The sequence below is a fragment of the Halichoerus grypus genome, chromosome 15 (assembly GCF_964656455.1).
Source record: "Halichoerus grypus chromosome 15, mHalGry1.hap1.1, whole genome shotgun sequence".
NCBI lineage: Eukaryota > Metazoa > Chordata > Mammalia > Carnivora > Phocidae > Halichoerus > Halichoerus grypus.
The window spans coordinates 53,314,868-53,321,353 of record NC_135726.1 but is presented as its reverse complement, the minus strand read 5'-3'; positions in this window follow the sequence as shown (position 1 = coordinate 53,321,353).

Here is a 6,486-nt window from a genome sequence, read left to right as displayed (position 1 = left end):
AAGAGAGAGTGAGTGGGAGGATGGACAGAGAATCTTCAAGCAGACTCCCCGATGTGCAGGGAGACCGACGCTGGGATGGATCCCATGATGCATGAGCTCATGACCTGAGCCGAAACCAAGAGTCAGATGCTCAACCGACTGAGCCACCCGAGGGCCCCTATTCTTTCTTTTTTTTAAGACCACCACATTTCAGGCTCTACTGAAAACTAGGATGTATCAGTCAGGATAGGCTGGGTTATGCTCCAGTAACAAACAAGCCCAGGATCTCAGTGGCCTCATGCAGCAAAGGTTTATTACTCGCCAGTGTTACTGGTCTTTTATGGGTCACCTCAGGGCTCTGCTCCACATCATCCTTGTGACCCAGGCTGAGGGAACAGCATCTCTCCGGAGCATTGGCAATTCTTCGGCACTGGGAAGGGAGAGAAAGTGGCGAAGCTGCAGTGACTCTTACAGCTTCTGCCTGGATATGAAACATGTCACTTCCACTCGGCATCTCTTGGCCCAAGCAGGTCATTCAACAATGCATAACTTCAAAGGGGAGGGATGGTGGGAAGTGCAGTCTGTCCATGTGCCTGGAAGGAGAGAGGGAAAAGAATATTTGAGGACCTCCCTAACGCCGGGGTCACAGAGATAAAGCAGATTGTCCCCTCCCCGCTGTGGGCTGGTTTGGGAGGGAGGGGGATTAGAACACCGTGGGTCACTCTTTCGGGTCCTGCTGAATGCCCTGTCTAAATTTAATCTGACCAAATCCACACAGATATTCCATCATCCACCTTCCCAGTCAAGAAAGGTAATACTCTGGGCCTTGTTCTCCTTAAAATAGGTGGATGATTGTGCACACCTCAAAGACTTTTTGTGCGAAGAAATGAATTGGTCCACATGAAGCCTTAGAAACAGTACCTGGCACATAATACAATGCTCAAAACTATCTGTGATCATGTGTATGATGGTCCATGAAGGGAAATTGACATAGTGCTTCTCACTTGTTCAGATAACCCAGTCTTCCTCTCTCCTCACCTGGCCCTATCATCTGGGGAGGCCCCCCCATTGCTACCTATTTAACAACTGGCTTTTCAGGAAAAAGAATGAAAACAAAAGCAAAACCCTTGATTTGTAGTGCCTGCCCAGTTCCAAACTTTTTAAAAATGGAAGTTGCCTTAAAATTTTTGACAGCAAAAAGGCTCAGTTTCCAATGAACAAAGCTAATGCCTCAACAATTTTAAAACTTTAACAACAAAAAGAAAAAAAAGTCTCCTTGGTACCAGTACAAAATCCTGATCTAAAAAGAAGGCACTTTATATATATATTTTTAAGATTTTATTTTTATTTATTTGAAAGAGAGCAAGAAATATCACAGAGGGAGAGGGAGAAGCAGACTCACCGCTGAGCAGAGAGCCCAACGCAGGACCATGACCTGAGCTGAAGGCAGACGCTTAACCAACTGAGCCACCCAGGTGCCCCAAGAAGGCACTTTAAATAGCAGGAGGATAGTCTCAAGATAAACCAGGATGTACTCTTGTTGGTACCGTGGACCCCAAATGGACTGGCTGGTCTTACCTTCCGGGCCCCAACCCAAGGAGCATAAGCTAGTTGTGATCAAAGCCTTCTAGAACTTTTTAGTGGGATATCATGACTTCTGACCTCCTCCTACCTAGATTTTGGTAGGTCAGCCAGGTCCTTTTTTTTTTTTTTTTTTCCCCAGCCAGGTCCTCTTTTTTTTTTTTTTTTTTTAAAGATTTTATTTATTTATTTGACAGAGAGAGACACAGCGAGAGAGGGAACACAAGCAGGGGGAGTGGGAGAGGGAGAAGCAGGCTTCCCGCCGAGCAGGGAGCCCGATGCGGGGCTCGATCCCAGGACCCTGGGATCATGACCCGAGCCAAAGGCAGACGCTTAACGACTGAGCCACCCAGGCGCCCCCCCAGCCAGGTCCTCTTAAATGGACAGCGCTTGACCTCAGTGGCTTGACCCTAAAAAAAAAAAAAAAATCTGAAGATGGGGATTAATATATGCTAATGCAGGAAACCCCCATTTTTGCTCCTTTGCTAGATCACAGAGGTTTTAAGGAACTTTTCGCTGCAGAGGGTTATCTTGGACCTGGGTCCTGAGCTGGAAAAGAAGGTGTGGATTCCTCCTTTATATGGAAACTCTAAATGACCTCCACATGGGCGGGGAGTTGGGGGGTAATGTTGGGGGGCATCAGAGTTTGGTCTCGGCTTCAGTAATTGTCCAAAATGTGCCAATCAATGTTGGCTTTGGCCTTGCCTCTGGAAGCATGAATTACCACCTGCATATTTCAGTGTGATATCCCTGAACTTGTGGGTGCTCAGTGATGTTGCAATCATGTAGGTTACTCACACACACACGCACACACACACACACACACACACCATCACAGGGTCATTTATAGGAGCAAAACACTTTAATAGGACTTCCTAACTTTTGCACGTGCACTTTCCAATACGGGTAATCTGGAACGACAAATTGTGTTCTCTACCGTGAAGTTCTATCAGTCCACAGAAATATAAATGCATATTTCACCGCAAGACAGGCTGGTGGTACCAATCATTTTTTTTTTTTTTATTGTACAAGTGATGATTTCTTGGTACAGAATTTTAGGTACAAAATTTACTAAGAAATTCCTAACAACAGCACACACATTTGAACAGTAAGGGAGTATGTTTGCTAGACGACTCTAGGAAGGATACTACTTCCTTTTTGAATCAACAAACGTTTATAAAAATTTAAAAGACTAGGAGGGGCGCCTGGTTGTCTCCTTTGGTAGAGCACACCACTCTTTTTTTTTTTTTTTAGATTTTATTTATTTATTTGACAGAGAGAGAGACACAGCGAGAGAGGGAACACAAGCAGGGGGAGTGGGAGAGGGAGAAGAGGCCTCCCACAGAGCAGGGAGCCCGATGCGGGGCTCGATCCCAGGACCCTGGGATCATGACCTGAGCCAAAGGCATACGCTTAACGACTGAGCCACCCAGGTGCCCCAAGCACACCACTCTTACTCTCAGGGTTGTGAGTTCAAGCCCCACATTGGGCATGGTGCCTACTCTTAAAAAAAAAAAGTAAATGAGAAAATTAGGATAACAGAAATTAAGTTCTCTCTTAATTCAAACCTTTGTAGAGTATTTTGGTGTACCTTTCAGACTAAAAGAAAATTCCTGGGGCGCCTGGGTGGCTCAGTCGCTAAACGACTGCCTTTGGCTTAGGTCATGATCCCAGGGTCCTGGAATGGAGCCCCACATCGGGCTCCTTGCTCAGCAGGGAGTCTGCTTCTCCCTCTCTCTCGGCCTGTCGTCCCCCCTGCTTGTGCTCTCAATCTCTCTGTCAAATAAATAAAATCTATATATATAAAAAAAATTCCTGTTTGGAATTAACAAGCTTCGTGAGTGTCTGGGCAGCCAGCAGGGGTCGCCACCTTCCACGCTCCGGCATTCCCGACGTTCGGTCGTATGTGGTCCGGGTACCATTTAATTCCACGTGGGCTCACTAGTTTTATTTGTAAAACAATCCATCAGAGTCATGGGATTTAATTTTCCATCATGCATATGGGAAAAGAGGAAAAGAGGAAAAGGCTATTGATCTTCTGATCTGATGAGAAAGCTTACTTGTATTTGTAGAGGCTACATGCAGGAAGTCAGCAGGGCAGCAAATGATCAAGTAAGACAACCCACCGGGGTGAAAACCTTCCAGAGGGAACAGTCACTGGACATGACCACAATTATTATAGTTTTTGGCATCCCGGAAAACCCTGTAGAAGTTGCTTCTGAGTAATATTAATAAGGAACAGGGCAAGTTGGAGGGAGTTAGAAATTTCCAGTCTCTCTGGTGCACCAGACAAAATTAATATTCTTGTAAAAGTTGTCTTCTTCACATCTTATCAACTCAGATCCTTTGAATTAATTTTATGATAAAGAACGCTCTCTTTTTTCCTTATAGTTGCAGGGGAGAGGGACCCTCCCTCTCTTTCCCCATTAGTTTGACAAATATTAGGTAACGTACCATGTGCCATAATTGTACTAGCTTCCGGGGATAGAACAGTGAACAAGAAGTGTAAAAACTGGTATTGCAGAAAGGAGATGGAAATAGCAGCTCCCTTGGCTTCTGGACGTGCAAGTGCCATTCCCGTGCTCACATCTGGGACCCGGGGAGACTCATCTTGGTGTGGAGCGGAGTCATGACCACCTGCCCTATCCACTGTCCGCAATGACTTCCTCCTCTTTCTTTCTGAAGACAGGAAAGTGAGCACAATGATCCCAGGCCCTCAGCAGCCCCTCCTCCAAAGCTCTCATGACTCACTCTAGCAGGAGGGATTCAGGCTGACCCCGACTCTCAACCCCCTCGAGGGTCCTAGACCTACACTGAGCAGACCCTTCTCTGCCTTCCCCTGGCCCAGGGCTGGGCTTGCCATTTATAGATGGTCACCGTGAGCCCAGAATACATCCGAGCCCACTGACGGAGAAGCCAAGAGAATCAAACCGGGAATGCTCTTGGTTCCCAGGCAAGTTCCCAGCACTCCCCTCGATGTCACAGTCACTTCCCCTTTGGCCCTGGGTGCGGAGAGGGATGGATGGAGAATGCAGGCTCGCTGGATCAAGGCTGTAGCTAGGAGACAAAACGAGTGGCTTCCCAATTCCTGCTTTTGAGGTGGGGTGGGTGACTTTCCTGGTAGTGGTGGTGACATTGGTAACCATGGTGATGATGGGTGTCGTGGTGGTGGTGGTGGGTTGGGGGTAGTGGTGGTGAGAGGGAAGGTGGTGACGTGGTTGACAGCGGGGATGATGGTCATGCTGGTGACGCTGCTGGCGTCAGAAGGGGCTGTGGTGATGGTGGTGGTGAAAGGGTTGTTGGTGTTGGAGATGCTAGCGGTTGTCACCTCAGCCGAAGACCCTTTATTGCCATCTTAGATCCACTCTGTTCCATATGGATACTCGCATTTCTAAGCGTGAACTCTGGGATGTCATTAATCTACATTACACAGAATAGAAAACCAGCCGGCCAGTGCAGCTCCATCTTACTGGCAAAAACGGAGAAAGGACTGAATTAAACTGTACTTAATAGCAGTGAAATTCGGAGCATTTAGTGAATTCTATGCTCCAGGAGCGAGGCAGAAACTAACACTGCAGCATACAACCTGTGTGGCCTTGGACAAGTGTCTTCACCTCTCTGAGCCCAGTTTATCTCGAAATCTGGGGGAATCCCTGGTGACAGCACAAGGTGGTGGAATAATACCGCTAGGGAATCATCGGAGTGCTAACCCTTTTTCCAACGTAACCTTTGTCAGCTGGAAAACAAACAAACAAACAAACAAAAACAAAACAAAACACAAAAAACCTGAAGATAATCTAGGACAGTGGCAAACACTTTCCTAGATTATCAGTGGAGACTTGTTAGAGAGTCAGTAAATCAATTTAAGGGGATCTGACCAGAATTTCAAAATAGGAACAGCGTAGAATTAAAAAATATATATATATATCATGCCGTACAGGGTGGCATTTCCTGAAGCTATGTTAATGTGCAATGATTTCTTACTGTGCATCACGGTCACAAAAGTCTGGGAGCCACTGGGAAACGGCCCCCAGCCTCGCACTGATTTCCAGACCCCCCCCCCGGGACCACTCCCGAGAGCATCTGCCTTTCAGACGCGATCCCACCGCGCACAGCAAACCTCCCGGTCTCCCGGCGGCGCTGTGTTGGCGGGACTCGGCCGCCAGGTGGCGCGCGTGCCCCGCCGCGAGCGGGTTCTGCTCGGTCTGACCGTCCAGGCCCCGGTTTCCTCCTGGTCCCGTGTCGCCCCGAGGATCCCGTTTGCTGGGGCGGGAGACCCTGGACACGAATACAGCTCCCCCAGCAGAGCGCGGAGGGAGGGCTCGGGCGGTCAGGAAGGGATGCGGCCGTCCTGAGCCCCACGCCTCCCTTGATTCTGCAGTGATCATCCAGTACCTCCCTCTGTGCGCTGGACGGAGTCGCCCCTCCCAGAGCTCGCATCCCGGAGGGGAGGACAGACAAGAACCCCCAGTTACAACCCGCCCGTACAGGGACGCCTCCTTGCCCAGGGCTTAGAGACAAGTGTGGCGCGGGACAGCCGGGGGTGGAATCCCATCCCGCCCCCAGATGGCTGTGTGACCTTGGGCAGCTTGCTTAGCCTCCCTGTGCCTCAGTTTTCTCTGCTATAAAATGGGACAAGAGCGCCCACAGCACAGCATTGTCGTGGGCATGAAACGAGTTAATATTTGTAACGCACTTAGAAGGGGCCTGGTATGTTTGTTAAACCAACTGTTACAAATTCCCATGTTGTACCTGTAGGAAGGCGTGGGGCGGCAGAAGGAATCCCAAAGCCGCATCCCTCCCTCCCCGCCACTCCTTGGAGTCCAGGGATCCTGACTCCCAGGGAGGGTCCTTTTCCTCTGCGTGGCGCTCCCTCGGCATGATCTGGGCGGATGGGGAGGGCCTGAATGCACCCAGATTCGTGGA